At 47.2% G+C, this 24,140-nt stretch overlaps 1 protein-coding gene across 3 annotated transcripts in view; it reads right to left on the bottom strand.

The window, feature by feature from the left end:
* TSPAN14 (tetraspanin 14) overlaps positions 1-24,140 on the bottom strand; it is a 96,046-nt gene that overhangs the window by 55,598 nt on the left and 16,308 nt on the right. Inside the window, exon 1 of one of the 3 annotated variants that reach the window (XM_089780060.1) lies at positions 15,479-15,603. The exons of the other annotated variants lie outside the window; for them this stretch is intronic. The gene's annotated coding sequence lies outside the window, so the exon portion shown is untranslated. Of the gene's footprint in view, positions 1-15,478; positions 15,604-24,140 lie in introns of those variants that run through there. 3 annotated transcript variants of the gene reach the window in all.

Here is a 24,140-nt window from a genome sequence, read left to right as displayed (position 1 = left end):
CTCTGTCCACTCTGTATCTGCCCTTCTTCTCCCATCCTCCTCCAATTCCTTTCCCCTGTAGCTGCTCCCCTCCCATCAAATCCCTGTTTATGCTGCTAATGCATTCTGCCCCCTCTCACCGCCCTGTGTCTGTCTTGTCCATTTACATTTTAAGCACATCAGGGAAGAACAGTCTGCTACAATGACATTGCCTAACACAATGGAGCCCCACTGCTGGTTAGCCCTTAGGCACTATTGTAATAAAAAAAGGAGAGAGAAAATGCTGAAGAATGCGATACTGTTGCTACAGAACATCACAAATAACAATGCCTGTAGCTATGACAAGAAATGTGTTCAAATGTGCTTTATTTTAAACAAAAAACAATTACTCTAGTTCTTGTACTTCATGAAAATGGGCTAACTTGTACACCACACCTTTTAAAAAAAAAATCAAATATGGAGCTGAAGCACCTTATTCTGGCCTTTAAGGTTAAGGGCACATGAATAAGAATATATTTTAATTGTTTGTGACCTCAGTATGACTGTTCAAACTACAAGATAATTCCCCTTGGCACAGGCCAAAGTTCCCTTGACAGAGAAAGAGATCACACACTTTAGATAAAGAATAATTCCAGTGCATTCTTAGCTGCAGGAGGAGGAAGTTGGGGAAAATCCGTCAGTTGGAGGTAGCCATCTAAGACTTTATAGATTAAAGCAATCCTGGGCAAAATATGGCCCGCAGGCCGAATCCGGCCCACCAAGCCACCAGATCTGGCCCAGGGAGGCAGCGGGGAGCCCCATGCAGGCTCCCCAGCTTGCCCCATATGCTGTACAGAAACACGGCTGCAGGGCTCGGTTTCAAAACTAGAGGGGGGGGGGGGTATTAGTAGCTGCCCCGCCCCCAGCACATTCCCATTGGCTGGTTTCTGGCAGAAACCGGCCAATGGGAGCTGCCTGTTAGAATAACTGGCAGCTAAGAATCACACCCCCTTCTCCTGGACTCAGTTATTCATGAAGCACATGGCCATGCAAGCAGGCCGGCTGGCAGCTGACAAGTATGCCTCTTGGCCACAGCTTGCTTCTGGCACCCCAGCCCTTTCATGCCAACTCTCTGTCCCCCCCCCCCCCCCACACTCTCAACATATCCAAACCCTCTGTCTCCCCCTTACATCCATATCACATCCCAAACCCCTGCACTCCAGTCCCCTGCCCTAGGTCACAACCGCCTGCTTCATCCCAACTCCCTCCCAGACTGCACTCTCCCACCTGCACCCCAATCCTTTACCCCAAGCTCCCTTCTGCACCCAACCTCCATCCCAGACTCCGCATCTCCATTAATGTCATAGAAGACTTTGGCCCTCAACCACTTCCCAAAATCTTGGAGTACCCCCCCCCCCATCAAAAATTATTGCCCATCCCTGCATTAATGGGATAGTCAACAACTTCTCAACTTAAGGGGTCACCACTCTCACCTAAATACAAACCTATTAAATGGCCACTGAAGGATGGAGGGTTGATCTGTATTAATTTATAGTTAATACTGTAAACAGGGGCGTGCACAGAGTGTGGGAAGGGAAAGAAGACTAGGATCACAAACCCTCATGCCAATAATGGGTGGCGACTTAGAACTTCTCTGGCCCTAGAGGCACGGTGATGAAATTTAAATTCCTGCACAGAAGGGTTTGCACTACAGATAAATGGGGGAGGTCCCGCTTAATAGCCAGCAAGTAACACAACAGCTACAGATGCTTCCTGGTAAACAGGGTAGGAAGTGAATAAAAATAAAACTTCAGCTGGTGCCTGGGAAAACAATCCTTACAGGCACCAGCTGAATTTTTATAAAGCTTGTTTTGCTCAGATTAGGAGCAGACTGGATTGAAGGGACTGGAACAGTTGCACCCTAAAGCAGTGTTTCTTAAACTGTGTTCTGCAGCATGTCAGAGGTGTGCCACGGAGAAGATAATTCCAAATGTCCATCTTTAAAGTGGCTGGGGTTTTTTTTTATCATTAACAAAAAATCCTTAGCGTTCCTCATATAAAAAAACCATTTGGTGTTCTGTGGTCTTAAAAAGTTTAAAAAACACTGCCATAGAGAGAGGTGAAAGCCCTCAAGCCTCCTTACCCTGCTTTTACATCCCCCACCCCCTTCCCTTTTCTTGGAAGGTTAAGTCAGATTTGCCTAAAGACAGTTTTAAATCTTCTCACCCCCACACTTTGCGGTGTTGTTCTTACTGTTAAAACGCTTTTAGAAATCTGCCTGGTGATGCCCTCTGGGGGAAAAAAAAAAAAAGATTTGCCACTGACAAGCAGTCAAGAGACCCAAAGTCTGAGGAGGGTGAGCTTAGAGAGAACAGAAATGGCTGAAAAGCTGCTAGCTCTGTGACTGACACAGCCACAATCAACTTCAGAAGACCCACATACAACCTGACATCGCATCTAAGGGTGCTAGGAGGGATTATGGGGCGCCCCACCCATCTACACACTTTCAGCTTCCTTTGTGCCGAGTCATCTTCAGTTTTGCTACTTGTTAGGCACAAGAAGTGCAGTTGTTTCTCTATGGCAGTGTTTCCCAATTTGATTTGGCTGAGGAACCCTTTTCAGCTTTTCAAAATTTCAAGGAACCCCTAGGTTTGTCAAGCAAAAAAAAAAGGAGGGGGCGGGGGAGGAGAGAGGGACCCACCAATTCATGACCCAAGACCCCACCCCCATCTCCTTTCTATGAGGCCTCATCCGCTCTGTTCCCCTCCTCTCCATCACTTGCTATACCCAGCCCTTATACTTGTCTCAACCTAGTGAGTGAGATGTGGGGTGGGAATGAGGGATTTGGGTGTGGGAAGGGGTGAGAAGTACAAGCTCTGGGAGGGAATTTGGATGCAGGAGAAAGGGCTGTTGACTCAGGGAGGGGGCTCTAGGCTGGGGAGTGTTGGGTTCAGGTGGAAGGTTGGGGTGCTGAGCAAGCCAGGGCTTGTGGATATGAGGGTGCAAGAGTTTGGGCTGGATATGTGAGGGACTCAGGGCAATAAGGTTGTGTGAGTATGATGGGCTCAGGACACAGATTTGTGATGTGTGGCTGGTGGAGGAATGTTGTGGCAGAAGACTGAGGATGTGGGGATGCAGGAGTGTGGGGATGTAAGAGGCTCAGGACGGGGGTTCCAGTGTATGATAGGCTCAGATTTGGGGTCAGGTGATGCAGGAGTGTTATGATGCTGCAGTGAAATGGGGGTTTGGTCCCAATTGGGGGCTTGTTGGCTTCATTTTTAAATAAAATATTATGTCAAACTCCAAAGGTTTTAGCATTGTCTTTATATGTGAGAGGGGTGAGGAACCTGTTTTGAGTCAAAGGTCACTGACCCACAGAAAAGTCAGTTGGGGCCACACAAGTGAGATGCAAAAAAACAAAAAAAGCTCCTCAAAAAACCCCCAAGCCTCACTAATGTGGTCCCAAATGTGTTGGTGGGGGTAGGGGACAGAGTGCTAGTGGGTGCTGGGGAGAGGGTGCTGCTGGGTGGAAGGATGCTGGCTCAGGTGGCAGGGTGCTGGGGCAAGGTGCTGGGGCAGGCAGGTGGCAGAGTGCTGGGGTCAGGGATATGGTCCTGCTGGGCACTAGGGTGACTGGCAGGGTGCTGGGACAAGGAACAGGGTGCTGCTGGGTGCTAGCGTGGATGGCAGGGTGCTGGGGCTTGGGCCAGGGCCAGGGTGGTGCTGAGTCCTGGGGTGTGAGGCAAGGTGCTGGGGCCAGGGCGGATGGCAGGGCTGCCAAGGAGCAGGATAGGGATGGGGTGCAGGATCTGGGAGGGAGCTGGGGGGCGGAAGGGGACAAGGTCTGGGTAGGGTGCAGACCACATAGGTAGGGTACAGAAGCAGGCTGGATTGGATGTAGGGTGTCTGGCTACAAGGGAGGGTGTGAGGAGGGGACTTGGGTAGGAGTTGGACCTCCCTGACCTGGCACCCTCTAGACCTGACTGGTCCCAGAGGAGGAATTTTTGGACCAGGAGAGGTCATTTCAGGGCTCCTGGTCCCCTCCCCTTCCCCACTAGGCTTCTTTGCACCTCTATCCCCTGCAACCGAACTAAGCTGCCCACCCCTGCTGGTTCCCTGCACTTTCCCCAAAACCATCCCTCACAATCCAAGGGAGTGCAGCACCAGTTCCCTGCAGCCCCTCACAGCCCAGCTGAGCTGCCTGTCTGTTCTGTATGCCCTCCCCCATCCCCCTCAGCCCAGCTGAGCCCTGCACTGGTTCACTGCATGCCTCCCCCACAGCACAGCTGATCCTGGTTTCCCTGCACTTCCTCCAAGCCCCACAAAACTGCTGAGCCAAGAGCTGATTCCTTGTCTCTCCCTCCCCTTGAGTCTAGCCCCGGTTCCCGGCACCTCCACCTCCGTCTGAGCTCTGAGCTCCACACACACACCCCCTCCCACCTCCCAGCCCAGCTCGTCAGACCTCCCCACTCTGCAACACAGCTGAGCTCAATTTCCCTGCACCGTCCCCCAAACCATGTAGACATGCTGAGCAAGTGCTGATTCCCTGCCCCTGCCTTCCTCCCTCCCCTTGGCTGTGTCTACACTGGCACCATCTTGCGCCAAAGCAGCTGCTCTTGCGCAAAAATTTGCTACCTGTCTACACTGGCCGTGTGTTCTCATGCAAGTACACTAACGTTTTCATGTATGAAATCAGGGCTTCTTCCACAAGAACTACGATGCTCCCACTCAGGAATAAGCCCTTTTGAGCAACTATTCTTGCGCAAGACACCAGTGTAGATAGGCAACATGAATTTCTTGAGCAAGAAAGCCCTATGGCTAAAATGGCCATCGGCACTTTTTTGGGCAAGAGAGTGTCCACACTGCCATAGATGCTCTTGTGCAAAAGCACAGCTCGCACATGGAAGAGTGGATGTGTTCTTGCACAAGAAACAACCAGCGTAGACACAGCCTGAGAGTTTCCTCACATGAGCAAAATGAATTTTGTGTTGTGCACCAGTATTGAGTTCATGTGGATTGTGTGGATGTGCCACCCAAGTTATTAATAAATATTTTAAAACCTTTACCTTTTCTCTCTGCTGTCATGACAGCTCCCCTGGTGCCTGCTGCCCCCCGACTCCTCACCCTCCTCTGCTGTCCTGACTCCTGCTCTTCTCACTGTCCTCAGCCCTCCTGCAACCTGCCTCCCTCCACCAGCCCTTCTCTCCTCCCTGTGCCCACTTCTCCAGTAACCCCACTCTGATCATGTGAGCTACCCCTCCTCATCCCCTCCCTCATCTTCTAACACCTCCCTCTACAAACCTGCCCCGCGTCTCTCCTGATGGTGGTCCCTCCACTGGGCAGGTGTCTGCCCAGAATCCCTGGCACCTGCACCTTCTCTTACCCTGCACCCTCCTGGTGCCTCCCCCTTCCCTCACTTCCCCTGCCCCCTTTGCTCCATTTTTCCCCTGATGCCCACCCCTCACCACCCTCTGCCCCCATTCCCCTCATGCCCCTCTGCCCTCTCACATGACTTGCTCCAACCCAGCCTTCCTCATGCCCACCCCTTCTTTCAAGCCTTCTCCCAGCACCTCCCCTCACCCCTCTAGCCCCCAATGCTCTTACCCCCTCCCCTCCCAGCATCACCCTGCCCCCCTCCCCCTGACACCTCCTCTCCCCTCCTGCCCTTTTCCTCATTGTCTGTGCTTGGCCCCCTGGTAATTGTCTCTCTTCCACCCCTGTCCCTTTGGTGCAGTGGTCCCCAACCACTGGAGGTTGCCAGCGGGTGTGGCCATTTGGGCGCCAGAGGGCGGGGACACTTGCGCGCCCGGGGGCGGGCCCCCCCAAGTCCGCGAGCCCGGGGCCAGCAACCCCCCCCCCCAGAGCGCGGGCCGCCAATCTGCAGCGCTCCTGGGGCCAGCGCTCACCTTCAGGGAAGGTCGCACACAGCAGGGACAGGTCTGGGGGAGAGACGCTCTGGGGCCAGGCTGGGAGGACACGTGCGCACGGGGTTGGGACCAGCTCCATGCTGGCTAGCCGGCTCTCTCTCTCTCTCTTTCAGAGGGGGCGGGGGAGCGCCGGCTCCTCGCGGAACCCCTCATTGTGCTCTGCGGAACCCCAGGGTTCCGCGGAGCACCAATTGGGAAACACTGCTCTGTGGCCTTACAGGAATGAGCTTCCCTTTCTCATGCTCTAGCACTGCAGCAGGACTTTAATGACCTATTCGGGGGGGGAGGGGGAGAAGGGAGGGGAAGGAGAGTCCGTTGCCACACACCCAAGCACAGGTCTTGCACAAGGGTGTTAACCAGAAGCAGCAACAGCAGAGCCTACAGTGAACTGGACAGACAGATGTACAAAGCATAAAAAGGACCATTGGTCCGAGATTAGCCCCTTTGTTGGGCAGAGGTGCGGAAAACACACACACACCCCACCCCTGAACAAAAGTGCCATGTGGACAGCGCTGGGTCAGCGGACAATGCCCTCCTACCAGTCCAGCGACTGCTGCTCGTGACGGGTGGTTTAGTTATACCGGCACCAGAATGCTCTCCCACCAATGCAGAGCAGCTAGTGCTACACAGAAGACCTTAATGCAGTGCAGCTATAGCAGTACATCCGAGCCTACCTAAAACGATGTACACCAAGAAGAGCTACAATTTCCCTCGTCTTTTGTGTAGGCACGTTGGGTGTTTCAATGTAAAAATATGGTTCTCAGACTTACTCTGATCCAGTCACAGCTTCAGCAAGAAGTCCACTGGAGGAATATCAGCTTCTCCCACCTCCTTACCAACAAGCAGGGCTCCCAACTGCCTCCTCATCTTGACCTTTCCATGACTGGTAACACATTTCTCCCTACTTCCCTTTCCATTGGCCAACTGCCCAGTCACGAACTCACCAGCTGCTTGACCTCAAGGAGCGTCACTGGGTAGGTTGTGAAAAATGCAGCATTTCATGTGAAGTCAGGGGGTTCACACTTGATCAAACCACAATACCACAGAGCATTTGCCCACTCCCTCCAAGACACCGCACTGGCAATGGAGATCCTTAAAAGGAGCAGCACAGCAGAAACAAATGCCACTCCCTTTCCAAGCAGTCAGCCAAGATGAAAGCCTCCTGCCATGCTGCTGAACAACCTGCTCCACCGTGTACTTAGCAGGGACGCACTGACGGGCTTTCCCAAGCTTTAAGAGCTCTGTGTGGCTCAAAAGCTCGTCTCTTTCACTGACAGAGGTTTGGTTCAAGAAGAGATACTCTCCTCACACATCTTGTCCTCCTATCTAGTTGGGCAAGGAGCAAGCAGGGAAGCATGTTCACCGCATCCCCTTCTCCACAGGGATGATTTCGGAAAGGGGCATGTGGAAACAGGTAACCGTGCAAGAATTGCCAAAAAACTGAAATGACAGCTTTCTGGAGAGAGAAAGGATGGCAAGATGAGGGTATTTCTCTGGCGTTCCTCACTCTCACACAGAAAGGCAGCTCTTATCTTCAGAACTGCTTCAAAGCCCTTTTGATCATCCCGGAGTCCTCAAGAGAGAGATAAAGGGCTTCTGGGCCCCTAATTCCCACTAAAATAGAGGTCAGGATTTCACCTATTGCTGCTTTCTACATGGGGATGTGTGAGAGACAGGTTTGGTATCTCTGTTCTTGCCTTTAAGATACACATGGCTGTTATAGCACTGATTCTGTATGGAGAGGCAACATGTTCTACCCCATCCCAAATTACATCCAGTTCTGCAAGTGGATTGGCGATGTGTACAAGACCAGGTCGCTAAGGGCACATCTACACAGCAGGGCTAAACTCAAAATAAGCTACACAATCTGAGCTATGCTAATTCCTTAGCTTAAGTTGAAATCACTTATTTGGACTTCTGGCACGGTCTACACAGCAGTTATTTCGAAATAGAGTACTCTTCTTCCGACTCCTTACTCCTCGTTCTCTTCTTCCGACTTCTTACGCCTCGTTCAACGAAGGCTACAGGAGTTGGAGTAACAAGTCTGTTATTTTGAAATAACGTGCTTGCACAGTAGACACGTACTACGTTATTTTGGAAGAACGCTGCTGTGTCAACATAGCCTTAGTCATTCCTACAGTAAAAAAGAGGAAGAGACTATCTCCTATGCTAGGAAACAAACCCAGAAGGGTCAATAGCCCGACTAGAAAATAAACATGGAGTTACTGATATTAGCTTACTTCACAAGCCTCACTGATCAGCTAATTAATATTGTTAAGTGCTTTGAAGCAATATAAAATCAACAAGTAGGTGACAATCATCATCATCAGCTTTCTTAGCAGTATTTTTAGATCTTATTCTTTCACATGGAGTCACACGGAACTCTCAGCCAACAGTTGTTTCCCACTTACACCGATGGGAATTTTTCAGAGAACTAATAGAGGGATACTGTTAGCTTTTTTTAAAGGTGTTCATTTCACCGTACAGATGCACTTGATGAAAAAGATACAACTATTCAGCAAAAAAAATCCTGCAGTTTCCTGGTAAGAAGCAGTTCCACACCCACAGATTGCACTGTTGTTATCTACAAAGTGCCAGGATTCTCAGGTTTTTATAGCCTTGATATTATTCACTGCCCACAGATTAACTCTTGCACCACCTATGTTATCTAATCAGGACGGGTCTTTCCCCTAACTATTATCTAGCTTTAACAGAGAAAGAGAAGGGGAATAACAGATCTCCATGACACTGCCATTTTTCTACAACAGCGATTCTAAGAATGGACCGGAGTCTCAGATAGTGTTAATGTAGCAATACAGGTTAAAGTAAATGTGAATCAGCTGAAGATCTGCTCCAGAGTTTTTAATCTGATCCTACAAAACCCAGGAACAAACCAGAGCAGTTACAGAAATAGGGGCATGGGTGGGGAAAATGAATACTCCACCTAGTAAACAGATACATTAGGTCAAACATCAGACATGTGTTTGCAGGTCCGCATTAAGTTAGTGAAGAAACAAACCATAAAAACACCACAATTACAGAGCAACGTTACAAGAAAGTTACAGGGTTGTTGGTAACAAAGCACTGAACTACAGGTTGAATCTCTAAAATCTGGGGATTCTCTGATCTAGCAGGACCACAGATGTTCTGGGGCCAGAGAGCCCAGGTAGCAGCAGGGCTGGGAGCTCAGCTGGGATGGGCGGCCCAAGGTTAGTGACCCAGCTGGAGCTAGACACAGCAGCAGAGTATCCCAAACTGGGCCAGTGGCACAGGCAAGGGAAAGCAGCTGGGGCAGGGAGCAGAGCAGCTGGGGTTGAGGCCAGAATTGGCCTCTCCCGGTCCGGCAAACTCCCTCATTTGGGACCAATCTGGTCCCAAAGGTGCCAGACCAGAGAGTTTCAATATGTATTGGGGAAGAAAAAACAAACCTTGTCGCATCTTTTGGCATGCTAGTTACTTACATTATTCCAGCCATACTATATTGCAGTAGATGAATGCTTGAAGCTTACAGGTTAATGTCCATTTAGAAGTGCCAACTATGGTAAACATTTGTGAAAGCAAGAATTTCCCCTTCTCAGACTCCAGTCATCTGAAGAAGTGAAGAAGCTCATGATACCATCTACATGTTTTATTAGTCTTTAAAATGCTACCAGACTATTTGTTGTTTAAGTTAAGTTTCTCCTTCTCACCCAGACAGGGCAAATTTTAAAACCACTGAATTCAAGTAAACTATTCTTTAGAAAGTAACTGAAATACAAATGGAAAAGTGCACACGTTGAATGATACAACCATTAAAATATGATTTACAGCTAAACAGACCCTTAACAATAGATGGAACACATATTTTTGCTACATATTAGGTTACACCATAACTACACCCATTTGTTTAGGCAATTAGCTTACTCTTATGTAATTGCATATTTTAATATATTAGAAAATGGTGAATAGCATTGCTTATTGTTTTTAGATAATTAACTTTCTTCTCATGATTTGTGGCAAGCTACGCAAGGATGTAATTAGAATTTAAACTCATAAAACAACATCTTTTTTTATAACAGAGTGACTCATTGTGCCATATTTTAAAAGGTTGATCTTGTTCAATGTTACTTCCTCCGCCTTCCTGATTCTTCCTTTATCTAGAAAAGCAGCTTTTAAACACAAAGTTTTTGACCAGAGAATGGATTCAGCATATAATTATTCTGAAATCATAAAATCTGAACTTATTATAAAGTATGTTAATGGAGGAGTTTTATGAAGATATTTTAGAAAATATTTATAACAAAAAAATCCAGTACAAAAGATCTGATTCTTTTGGTTAAAAAATAAAAACAACAAAGACAGATTTTTATTCACTTTACTCTCAGTATTCCATTTCATAAGCACTTTTTAAATCGGCTCTCACTACAAAGAAGGAAACCAATCCACTGTTATTTCTCTTCTCCCCATCAGAATCCTCCAAATAGTCTATCAGATAGTAGAACCATCACTGCAGCTGGTCTAACTACTATGTGCTAGATACAATAGAGATGGCTGCATTAGAAATCTTTACATAAAGCTGATCTTTACATTCAGGATAAAATGAGAGATCCTGAAGGCTGTAACAAATACCTTAGCCCTATTACTGTGAGGTAAAGGGAAAACAGAAGAGTTGTTGATTCTTCCAGTAGACAAGACAGTGAATCATCAGAGACAGTACCAGGTAAATCTGAGAGCATGCATGGGTGAGTCACTGAACACTCAGTCCCAAGAGCCTGACTGTGGCTGGATTGAAATGCCTCAAGGATGTCCATAAGGAAAAACAAAAAACCATTTACTTCAGCTGTGATGCAAAAGTATGGAGGACCTGGCTTTGCTCACTCCTGGGAGAAAGGTGAAGCACTGAATGCTGAGTAAGCTACAAGAAATGGAGATCTGAATCATGGAACATGAGAATGCAATAGGGCCGGTGACTTCAAACTATAACTCTACAATCACGCAATGTACAACCATTTCTAACATGGTGGCTTTATTACAAAATATGGGCTAAGAATTGTTCTAGGATTCTTGAAGTCAATGGATGTGACAGACCTCCGCTATGTGACTTTTGGCATTTTTGCTGCCAATAGAGTGGTAGCAATACAGTCTTCCCCTCATCACCAGTGAGCCCTTACTGGAGAGAGGGGAATCCAGCTTCCATGACTGTACTATCGACAAACTAACTGCAGTGCTCAGCAAATACTCTAGGCCGGGATGTCTCTCCACTAGGAACTGGACAGAAACCAAACTCTTTCATATAAACCAACAGATGGTCACTGGGAGTAAGGAGGAACAAAGTTACGCAGGAACTGGAAAACGAGGACAATAGTTCGTGTAGTGGAGAAGGACACCAAATGCAGATATTCAGCAAAGCATGACAATTCACACCAATTGTTTGACCAAGTGATCAGAGTGACAGATCATCCACCACCTTTCATACAGACCTGCTAAGTAGACAAGCCAGGAAAGGATGAGGAATTTTAACTACCTGGAGACAGAAAGAGCAGAATCTAAGAAATATTGTGGAGAAAAAGAGACAGGGCGTGGTCACAGGCTGGCTGCAGGCAAGTCAAAGCTAATACTCATAGGTCTACACTGTCACCTCTATGTTTCAATTTCAGTGACAATGCTGGGGCTGCAGAAAGTTCAGGAGGAGAACTCTGACAAGGAGACCTCCAGGGAGAGTCTTGGGAAACACATAAGCTAAGATTTTCCAACTGAACTTACACCTACACAGTGCAATAGAGAACCATGTGCCTCCCAGCATCTCAACAGCTTGCAACGAAAATGAGTCATATTAGACAGGATAAAGTCATGTAAACAATAAATGATTAACTTGTGTACTAATAGTTTACTATGTAGTCAAGAGAGACTTGAGACACAGGCCTGCCATTAGTTTCTTTTGGAGTCAGGAAGCAAGCACCAGGCATCAAACTAAATTGAATGCAGTGGGGGAACAGCAATCTTCAGTGGTTGATTAAAGAGCAGCAGTGAGAAACTCCTTGTGGAATTATGATCCATCCCCCTCGGCAGGTGGATATAGTGGGCCTTCGAGGGGGGCTTGTAAAACAAGGCACAATCTGTAATTTCAATAAGCCCCCCGTCCCCCGATAAATCCCATCCCAAATATGCTTTATATTGACAAGCTTTTTAAAGGAAGTGCATCATGGCCAAAATATTGAACTTTTTTTTTTTAAAGTCAATGTAAACATTAATGTATTTTCCTACACCAGGCATGTCCAAAGTCCGGCCCGCGGGCCAATTGCGGCCCGCGGTCAGATTTAATACGGCCCCTGCTTCTCCCGGCTCCCCGGTGCTCCTTTCAACTGGCGCGCGCAGTGCGCCGCTTCGGGCTGCGCTGCCGCCGCCGCCGTCCTAGTCCCTGCCCTGTAGGGCACGTCCGCAGCCCCGCTCCCCCGCTTGGCTGCAGGTTCGCCCTGCCCCCGGGCCGCCGTGAGGCCAGCGTGCCCTGCGCTCTCCGACCCTGCGGGCCCTCCGCTTTGGGGCTGAGAGTGCGGGGACAGCCCCCGCTTCCTCCCCCTCTCCTGGCTCCCCGGCGCTCCTCTGAACTGGCGCACCCAGCGCGCCGCTTCCGGCTGCGCCGCCGCCGTCCATGGCAGCCGCTGCGGTCCTAAAGCCTGCCATGTAGGGCATGTCCGCAGCCCCGCTCCCCCGCTTGGCTGCGGGTTCGCCGTGCCGCCGTGAGGCCAGCGTGCCCTGCGCTCTCCGCCCGCCTCCGACCCTGCGGGCCCTCTGCCTTGGGGCTGAGAGTGCGGAGACGGACTCCGCAGCTGCTGAGACCAGGAAATATCTCAGTATCTGTGATTGGCCCTGCGCACTGTCAGCTTCCTGGCGGGCTCAGGCACGTGGAGCTGCGAACATGCCCGAGCTCATCATTAGACACTTCACCACAAACAGCCACAAAGGCAAGAGAATTCTTGTTGGGCAGTGTATTAGTGCAGTGTATTACTTGGGCAGTGTATTAAACCTCTGGCACTGTGCTCACATGATCCCTTCCCCTTCTGGTCAATTTAAAAAAATGGCGACTGTAAATAAGAGAAGGAAAGTTGACAGTGAGGGCCGCCGCTTCCAGGACAGGTGGAAAGTGGAATATTTCTTCACTGAAATACAGAATTCACTGTGTTTGTCTGATATGCCAAGAGACTGTGGCTGTTTATAAGGAATTTAATGTCAAGAGACACTACCAGTCGAGACATAGCACATACGACAAGCTAACAGGGCACGACCGCAGTGAAAAGTTGAAGCAACTTGAAGCTGTTTTAATGTCACAACAGCAATTTTTCATAAGAGCCCGTGAGTCAAATGAAAATGCCACAAGGGCGAGCTATGAGGTGGCAACGTTAATTGCTAAAAATTGCAAATCTTTTGCTGAGGGTGACTTTATCAAAGAATGCGTTATGAAAATGGTTGAGAATATCTGTCCCGAGAAGAAGCAAGAGTTTGCCAACATTTTCCTGGCTCGTAACACTGTAGCACGGAGAATTGAAGAGATTTCATCAGATATTAAGAGACAGTTGACATCCAAAGGAGTGGATTTTGACTTCTTTTCAATAGCCTGTGATGAAAGCACGGACCTATCTGACACAGCTCAGTTGCTGATTTTTATGGGAGGGGTGGACGATGAAATGAATGTGACTGAAGAGCTACTTGACCTCCAGAGCCTTACGGACCAAACAAGAGGAAAAGATTTGTTTCTGTTAGTTCCACCATAGATGACATGAAACTGCCTTGGAACAAAGTTACTGGGATTATTACTGATGGGGCACCTGCCATGGTTGGTGAACGAAGTGGATTATCAACCCTAATCTGTAACAAGGTGATCGAAGAAGGAGGCAAAGCTATTAAACTCCATTGTATCATTCATCAACAAGTTCTCTGTGCTAAACATCTCAAATATGATCATGTTATGAAACCGGTGCTAAAGACTATTAATTTTATTTGCTCTAAAGCCCTGTGCCACCGCCAGTTTAAACAGTTTCTACTGGACATCCAGGCTGAATACGAAGATGTTTTATATCACAACGATGTAAGATGGCTCAGTCGGGGGTCTGCACTGCAGTGTTTCTACTCTCTCAGAAAAGAAATCGGAGAATTCTTGGAAACAAAGGGACAACCAATGCGAGAACTATCTGATCCTATTTGGCTGGCTGATTTGGGGTTTCTAATTGACATAACAAAGCATCTGAATGTACGGAACACGAGTCTTCAGGGGAAAGATGCAGCGGTGAACCAGCTTTATTCACACCTCAAAGCCTTTGGGACAAAGCTGCAACTTTTCATAAGGCAGTTGTCACAAACACAGCCCAATACCATACATTTTTCAGCGTTGCAGGAAATAATGAACAGTTTTCCACAGGACAATATCAGTGCGCAAACGAGCAGGTATGCAGCAGACATTACATCTCTGGCTGGGGAGTTTAAATGGCGCTTTCAGGACTTTGCAGCTATTGAAAAGGAGATCAGCCTTTTCTCCTCTCCATTCTCTGTTGACCCCGAGGATGCTCCAGATCAGCTGCAGCTCGACCTCATTGAGCTGCATTGTGACAGCGAGTTACGCAGTCGTCACCAACAGCTCTCTCTTGTGAACTTTTACCGCCAACTGGATAAGAGCCGGTTTCAAGAGATTCGAACATTGGCTAAGAAAATGCTGAGCTTGTTTGGCTCAACATATATGTGTGAGAAGACATTCTCTGCTATGAACTTTAACAAGAACCGCGTGAGGACAAGACTAAGTGACTCTCACCTGCGTGACATTTTGCGCATCAAAACCACTGCCTTTGAACCAGACCTAGCCTATGTGCTGCAGTCCAGATCTCAGTTTCACCCTTCACATTAGTGTAGGCAATTTTTTTTTTCAATTGAGATGAATACATTGTAAAATCTCAGTTAATGTCAGTTGGTCTAAATCAGTTATAAATATATTTGGACACAACATGTATAGTTGGTGTTATGTTCCTGTTCATATTTTTTGAACTTAAAAGTTGATCATATGTAATGTACTTTACAATGTTCCTGACATATTTCAGCTTCCTGGATTTTTTTTTCATCTGGCCTTCAGATATGAAAGGCAGAGTGATTTAACACCTGTTTAGATTTGTCATCCATGTGACGAAATGAAAAGTATGCCGTTTGCAATAAACTTTGCATAAAATAGTTAATTTGCATTTAATTTTAATGGTTCAAAGAATGTCAGGCAAAATGGTCGGCCCTCACGCATGTTCACTTCTTCAAATCTGGCCCTCTTTGAAAAAAAGTTTGGACACCCCTGTCCTACACAATAAATAAGGATATCCTGCATTTGGAAGCCAATTATTTTCCCAGCAAGTTTACACTGGTAAATTTTCCTCTCCCCCCCCCCCCCCCATTAATGTATTTTATTACAGAGATAGCATGTCTACAATCCATAGAAAGCTATTCAGCTGTGTGTTTCTCTCATATGCCACAGACCCAGCAGAGGGAGGAAACTTGGGTCTTAAGTATTGTAAAGGAACTGATCTTGCAAACTGTACTCAATGTTAAAGGGATATTAAACAGTTAACCATAGACATACAGCTTACCAGTTATCTTGCCCTTGCCAGTGAACTCCCAGCAGCCAGCTGAAGCCACAGCCACACTGCAATAGGACTGGGCAGCAGGCGGAGTTAAAACAGTGAACCCTTTCAACATCCATAAGTTGGAGCAGGGCCAGAGTCAGTTGGAATACTTGCCTAAGTGAGAGAGAGTGTGTGTGTTTTATAGGTTTGATAGTAGAGAAGAGAATATAAGTTTTTAAAAATAAAATCTTCCTCCACTGAAATTTCAGTGGACTCCTCCTGTACTGATTAAGAGAATGATCCTGAAGACCACGAGTAACTTCCTCCAGGAGAGCTGTCCCATTAGTGTCTTTAAAACTACTCAGTGCTTATTCAGCTGAGCAAACTCAAGTGCTACATCACAAGCCTCTGATTCAGTCAAGCATTAAGCATGTGTCTGTCTTCTTAGTCTCGTTGTACGTCCCGAATTAGTGCAAGAGGGAGAAGGCAGGCCAGAGAAGCAGAGGCCGAATTAGAAGGAGGAAAGTCAGGTAACTGGATCCTTGGCATTCCAAAGGCTTTGGGGCTCCTCAGGCTCACCTATGGGGAACAGGGAGGTCAAAGGGGATAACTGTTCCAGGGCGAGGCAATAGCAGTGGCAGGAGAAGCCAGAGCTCCAGGCCCTTTAAAGTGTCACGAGAGCTCCAAGTGGCATTGGTGGACCAGGGAAGGAGGGGGAAGGGAAAGACGACTAGCCACAGCCCTGCCCCTTCCACCAGAGGCCTCTCCCTTTCTGGGAGTGTGGAGCTGTCAGCCCCCTGGACTGGCTCAGAGGTTTCGCAATTTTGTTGGGCCCCTTGGACTTCTGGAGGAAAGCCAGCAGCATATCAATTATCAACCAACCAACCCAGTTTCCTTCCCTGATGCTCCCTTTGGAAACCAGCTGATAGCAGCTTGTCATTTTCTATTGATCAATTGTTTTTACAGGCAATTTGCCTCAAAAATAGGAAAATACTAGCTATGCTGCAGAAACTTAGGTAGGACTATAATCTGCAGGGTCAGATGACCTTTTGCGGGGCCCCAGGGCAGCATAATCTTGCGGTGGCCCCCTTTGCCATGGCGCATACGCGGTGGCGCCACGGCGCATGCACGGGGCTTTTTGCAGCGCGGGGCCTGGGGCGGCCACCCCACTCACCCTGCCATATATCCGCCCCTGATAATCTGGATGGAATCACTGCAGATCAAAGTTGCAGATAACACCTTATGGACAAGAGAGCTCTGGTGCTCACTATGTGTGGGGGTTTCGAAGTACTATATTTATTATTTATACTATCCATTTACTGACCCTACTAATTTACTTAGCAAACACGTAACATGGGGTGAATAATTACCAACCCAGTACAAATAGCATTACAATAAAATAAGAACAAATTGGTAAGACTGGGGAGGGGGGGGGGGGGAAGAGAAATCAAACAATATGCTACCAGAAGATAGCTTGGATAGTTGAAGCCTAATTCTCCACTACATTCCATGAGTTCTATGCCACTAACTCCATTAATGCATAAAGGAGTAAAGGGAGCAATCTGTTTCTGTACATGATACACGCAGTCCCCGAGTTACGCGGATCCGACTTATGTCGGATCCGCAGTTACAAACGGGGACCTCTCCCTTGTCTCCAGCAGACCAGGGAGAGGAAGCAAAGCGGTGGAACACGCGGGCAGCGGGCAGCCCAGACGCGTCTGGGCTGCCCGCGTGCCCCGGGGCTTTGCACTGCTTTGCTCCCCGTCCCCCTGGTCTGCAGGCCAGGGGGACGGGGAGCAAAGCAGAGCAAAGCTGCGGAGCCCGAGGGCAGCAGGACAGCCACGGCGCGTCTGGGCTGTCCCGCTGCCCCCATGCTCCGCGGCTTTGCTCCGGACGCCTGTGGTACAGCAGCTGGGGCGCTGCCGGTTGGTCCCGTAGCGCCGCTCTGGGCACTACTGGACCAACCCGGCAGCACCCCAGCTGCTCTGCCCCAGGCTTCCTGATTCAGTCACTGCTGGTCAGTTTCAGCAGCAGCTGAATCTGGACGCCTGGGGCAGACCAGCTTGGGTGCTGCTGAAACTGACCAGCTGCTCTGCCCCAGGCATCCCCAAGTCAGCTGCTGGAACTGACCAGTGGCTGCCCCAGGCTTCCTGGAATCAGCTGCTGATCAGTTTTTCAGCAGCAGCTGACTTGGGGATGCTTGGGGTTCTTAAGTTGATTCTGTATGTAAGTCGGAACTGGCGGTCAGTTTCAGCAGCGGCTGAATCTGGACGCCAGTTCCGACTTACATACAGATTCAACTTAAGAACAAACCTACAGTCCCTATTTTGTACGTAACCCGGGGACTGCCTGTACATAAAGGCTTCCTTACACAATACACAAAGCACAAACTTTAAAAAAAAAAAAAAGACAAATGTTTGACCTAGTTTCGGATACACAAAAAGCATGCAATTGCAGATGCAGAATGGGGGAGAGTTTGTAAGTAGAAGTGACCATAACAGTTGCAATTTTCGAAAATAAATCCACCTCCAAGAGAAGGGGAGAAAAAGAATACCTAGAAAATAAACAGAAGGAAATGGCTCAAAAAAAGGGAAACAGTTGTGACCTTTCCAACATTACTCATCCTTGTCAAGCATTTTGTGATCTGCAGGTGAAAAGTTTAGGACAAGTCTAAAAGAGCGAGATCTTAATCTGCTTGAATACTTCCAAAGTCACTCCTGATACTCAAAGTCAATCAATTTACACTGGTTCAAGACTAGAATTTGGCCCTATCATTAAAATAGCAAAGTGGACACTCACAGCACCTTGAGAATGAAAAAAATACACATGAAGATTTGCAAGATAATTTACTACAATTTAGTTTGTAATGGGAGTTCACCCACTTGGAATTAGTGTCTATTTGGAAAATTACTTCTTAGAATCCTGGAACAAGAAGATGAGAGATCTGCTATTTACTTTTAGGAAGTTTAAATATTGTACAATGTTTAGGTCCCTCAAATAATTTTTGACCATGGGTTCATTAACTCCAGAACATGGAACTGCTGGAAGCAGCAAAACGAAACAACTGAAAACTCAGATTAGTAACTGACCTAACGCATACTGAAAACAGAAGTTGACAGCTGTGGACAGTAATAAAAGCGTAAAGTTCTTTGGAGGGAGACCAGATAGTAAGAAGAATCCAAGAATAAAAGTCTGGACTAAAGCTACCTTTTAACCACATCTTATGAATATTCAGACACATCCGCATGGAACTGGTCAAACCACTATCTGTGGGTAGTTTTCTTTCCTGTGTTCAGTTACTGAGGCCCAGAACTAGACCTAAGGTTGCCACGGTCATCTCATTTTCAGCCAGGCATTCCAGTTGAAAAGGAACCTTGGAAGCTCTGGTCGGCACTGCCAACCGAGGAATTAAAAGTCCAGCCAGCAGTGCTAAGGCAGGCTAGTCCTACCCTTTCCTGGCTCCATGTTGTGCCCCAGAACACAGCAGGTGTGGCTCCTATGTTAGGAGAGGGAGGACAGTGGGCACCATGTGCCCATCCCACCAGAAACACTGGTTCTGCAATCCCATTGGCTACAGTTTCCAGCCAGTGGGAGCTTCCAGGTCAGCGCCCATGGGCAAGAGCGGTGCACAAAGCTTCCGACCTGCTCCCCACATACCCACAGGAATGGGACCTCCTCGCCACTTCAGAGCAGGACAGGCAGGGAATCTGCTTTCTGTGCCACTGACCAGGAGCAGCCCAAGATAAACGCAAGCCCCAACTCTGAGTCCCAAGCCATTGCCCCAACTCTGAGCTGCCATACACACCCTGAACCCCTCATTCCTTGCCCTACCCTAGAGCCCACAACCCTAGCCAGAGCCCTTACCTCCACCTACATCCCAACCCACTACTTCAACCCACAGCCCCCTCCTACAGCCTCAAGCTCTCTGCCCCACTCCCAGACTGAAGGAGTTTGGGGTGCAGGAGGGGACTCATCCCTGGCCCCTCCCAAGAGCCTGCACCCCTACCTCAGCCCAATGAAAGCAAGTGAGGGTGAAAGCAAGCCACCAAGGGAGTGGGGAATGGACTAACCAGTGGGCAGAGCCTCAGAGAAGGGTTAGGGTGCTTGGTTTGATATGAGCAGGAAGCTGACAACCCCAACTAGACCAGTGTGATACGACAGAAGGAAAAGAAATGCATGCATTGTGCTAGGAATCTCTGGTTTGTGTTCATACAGCATTTACCGCAATGGGTGCCTGTTCCAGAGCCAAGGCTCCTAAGAATGACAGTTTTACAGGTCATAAACAAAGCAGCTATTCTCTCACAAGATTTATGGTTTATTATAAAAAGGCACTAGAGACAAAAGGATTACAGTATCAGTGGACATGCAAGGCTGAATACAGACTTGTGCCTTTGACTAAACCATGTCATCAACTGAGGTATCGTTCCTCCAGCAAGGGCCTATACAACAGAACCCTCTACCCATCCATTTTGCAAAATTGTACAGAGTTAGGGCCTTTCCCCACAAACTACAGTATCAACTTCTATATGCTCAGTAGCATCCAAAATATAGCGGAAACAAAGATAAACATAAAGAAGTTAATGGCCACAAAATCTAATACTTTAAAAAGAGGTGCACTGGGCTGCGTTTATAACATTGCTGTAATGTTTGTATTGCTCATGTTACCTTCCCCCAGAAAGAGCTGGAAGCTCGAGGGCTATTTTCACCCCAGTATGTAATTCTCACACATTCACAGTTTAACACTAAAATCTTCATACACGTTACCAACTCTCAGATTCATACCTTTTGAAATAGGTCACGTGCGGGGTGCACACGGGGCCTCATGCACCTCCCAATGTGTGAGGGGCCAGCCAGCAGCTGGCAGGGGGCCCAGCACCAGCAGCAGGAATCCATGCTGTGCGGCAGCTTCCCCCTCCCCCCTGCCAGAAGCAGGGAAGACACAGAACTCACAGCTCCAGCCTGCAGGAGCACAACCCTGGGCCGCACCACTCCGGGAAGTGCTGGGAACAGGCAGGATGGGGCAGGATAGAGCAATAGTGGGATGGGGGCAGAGAAAGGGGCGGGGAGAGGTTAGGCTACTACCCCCCCCTTTCTCCTGTCACCAATGGCCACTGCATTTTAAGGTGGGAAGGGATCAATACAATCATCTAGTCTGACCTGCTGCATGACATAAACCAAAGAGCTTCACCCAGTAATTCTTCCACCAAGCCCCTCACTTCTCTTTGTCTAGCTTTACCTTCCAACAATTGGACAGCTGAAGTCTGGCTCATGCTGGGTCCCCCAGCTGTGCATCAACCTTAAACGTAAAAAGGGCTAGAGCGAAGTAGGTACCTGCCACCCGATGCTCCCTCTAATATTTTCCATCCATGTGTGGAATAATTTTATGTGCACCACTAGTAGAAATAAAAACACCTGAGTACACTCTGCTAATCAGCTGGATGACATTTTAAATCTCTTGAGCAGCTGCACAAGATTACCAGGAACACGGATCCTATCCCCTCAGCTAATTGGTAGCCTATAATAGACCCACACCAGTACTGCAACTATAATTGGTACAATCAACCTACCTATATACATTACAGGTCCTCTTCAGGCGTGTCAGCAACTCAAAAAAGCAAGTAAAGGTATCTATAGCTTACAATGCCACCCCACCTTCTCTTCAGCCCACTCTGCCTTCCACTAGAGTCACCCTATTATAAATTACACTCATGTCAATCACCCCACCAAGTTTCAGTAATACCAATCACATTTCTTTTCTATAATAAATATTTCTAATTCTTATTTGCCACCCATGCCCCTAGCTTTGGTATACAGGCAACCGAAGAATGGATTATCTTTACATCCCCTGACATTTTATATTGGAGACTCCTGGAGCCAAAATATTTTATCCTAGCATATATCCTGCATTTATCCTCTTAGCACCTTCCCCTTCCAATGGGAATTTAAAGCCCTTATGACTACTCTAGCGCATGTGCTATCCAGAAGATTAGCACCCCTTTACCAGGAAAGGAGCAGTTGTGAGGATGAGACCTCAGTATTGATGCAAAAATAAAATTTAAACTTAAAAGTTATTACAAACCCGTCTGCACCCTCACTGTCGATCAAGATGCAGCTACAGAAATGTTATAGCCAGGATGCTCAGAAATAGATGTAGGTTACAAAACAGTCAGAGAAATTCCAGAAAGTTTCTACTTTGATCCCTCTAGGACAAGCAAACATCAAACTTACAAACCACACGAATGCATTTTGGAAGAAATCTGACTGTGAAAGGAATGCAACCTGCAGAGCAATAATCCTAGAGGTAAAGCAGGCCTATAATAAATCCTCCTCCTCAACTTCCTTTCCAAAGGAAAACTTGATCTTAAATCCACAGACAGTAGCAGAGAAACACCTTACTGAAATTGATTTAGTCTGTACACACTCTAAACCTTCTTCATTCATTTATGATGGTAAATAATCTTTTTGGGGACTCAAATGCTTCTTAAAATATTTTCAAATGAACATATTAAATCTAAATGCAAGCCTTCATACAACTGCCCCATACTGTTATATGAATAGTAAGGTGTTTTAGGTACAAATACAGAAAAATCGTTTGGTGCTAAACTAATTACTAATGTAAGTGGCATTTACATTAGTAGGGAATTTGATTTGCCTAATGCTAGGTGACTAGGGCTGCCAGATGGTTTCAGAAAAAAGAGACCCCAAGAGTTAAGGGGAAAAAACCCCAAACAAGCCACCATTGCCCCTTTAAAAACTATGTGGTGAAGCTTTTTGGCCCTAACAGGCTGCTGGCGGCTGCCTGCCATTTTCCCTCCCTGGGTCGGGCCAGACAGCTCCCCGGTAAGCATTAGGGTTGCCAGGCTGCCTCCGTATCGAGCCAGACAGCCTGGGATTTTCACCTCCTGGCCAGGGGAGAGAAAAAAAATAATCACAAAGTACCAGACATTTTAGGTGTCCGATATTCTCTGAACTTTTTTTTTAAACCGGACAGGAGGTGAAAGTAACAGACTGTCTGGTTCAATACTGGACACCTGACAAACCTATAGATGAGAGTTTTTGAAGTGATGAATTTCTGGTCACCTATAATTAACAATTCAAGCTAAAGGCTTTTTAAGAGATGTTTAATTTTAAAAAACCCGTTTTGAGATCCAGCACACTCATGCAAGAGAACAGGAGTGTCTGGACCTTTCAAAAACAAAATTTCCTATCAGAATCTAATTAAATAAATAGAAGTTGGAAAGTGTACTGGATAAAAAATGCTTTCCTGCCACAAGAAGAATGAAGCAATGTTGCACATTCATTAAACAGACTGCATATTCAGGAGCCGATAGCGTCACTTAAACAGTGACAGTGACAGCAGCCAATATGAATCTAAACAAGCATGAAAGATGTGTTTGCCTATAATTTCATTAAAATAAGAAAGGTATAAAAAAAATGAAGTGAGCATCGCGCACTCACATGTTCTCTAAACAGGTCCACCTACTCTGAAATGAAGTTCTGTTGCCTGTATAAACATCCCTAGGCTCTAAGGAAATACTAAAGCATGGATTCAAAACAATTTTTGGAACCAGTATATTTTGGTTTTCATGTATGAAGACAAGCATACATCTCTGAGAGGCTCACTCTCAAGGGTGCAATCTCTGTTAAAAGTTCTCCATAGACACACATAAAGAAGAGATTGAAAACACATGAGAAACTTCTTATTTTGGTCCCTGTTTCTTTTTTCTTTCTTTAATCAAATAGCTGTGGTTATGAATTGTGATTATTGTGTTTGGTTTTGTCACCTATGTAAAGGGACCCCTCTGACAAAATAGTGGAAAGCCACACCCTTACGCTGGCAAAAGACAAGAAGAAATGCTAGGCCAGCTCTCACTTCTCCAAAAGTAAAATATTTTTAGAACAAAGGTTACTTGGCATCTGACAAATTACAGCTACATTTTTCAAACCCACACACTCCACACACACACACACACATCTCTCTCTCCATAGAGAAAGTGGCCCCCATATCCCACAAGAACAGAAACCCTCAAAGGGAAGTAACTTTGAAAAGATCACCTGCACTTCCCTCTCCTACAACTCTTAGGAAGTCTTTTCCATTGTAAGAGTGCATAGTCAATGGATCCTTGCCTGAAGTCTTCAAAAGCTCATCCAACCTTTAAGTGACATGTACGGTCTTCATTCCAAAGAGATGGCACGCAGTCCTGCTGTTCTTTTGTCCCCTTCTCTGGATTGGTTTCATTTCCTTAAGGTTTGGGCTGAGCATCCATCCTCAGACATGCCCAATGGAGATCCCTTTTCCTTCCCTCCAGATCGGAGTGGGCAATCCTTTTTGAGCAGGGGCCACTTGAAAATTTTTTGAAGTGGTTGTGAGCCATTGCAGAAGGGGCAAGGCCTCAGAAGGAAGGAGTGGAGCCTGGATAGAAGAGGCACAGCCTTTAAATAGCAGGAGTGGAAAGGGCTCGCACCTCACCTGCAGCTCCCATGCATCAGGTTAGCCGGAGATGAGAGCTGCGAGCCCTTTCAATTCCTGCTATTTAAAGGGCTTGCACCTGCCGGGTGGCTTCTGGGCAATGTAGCTGCCTGGGAGGCACGAGCCTTTGAAGTAGAAGCAGTTGAAAAGGCTCTCACAGCTCCAGCTCCCAGGCACAGGCTAGGGCCTGGTACAGCCACGCAGGCCAAATCAAAG

Source organism: Pelodiscus sinensis, chromosome 8, assembly GCF_052426305.1.
Source record: "Pelodiscus sinensis isolate ZL-2025 chromosome 8, ASM5242630v1, whole genome shotgun sequence".
NCBI classification, from domain to species: domain Eukaryota; kingdom Metazoa; phylum Chordata; order Testudines; family Trionychidae; genus Pelodiscus; species Pelodiscus sinensis.
The sequence above is the reverse complement of the archived record's forward strand: the minus strand, read 5'-3'. Positions and strand labels throughout refer to the sequence as shown.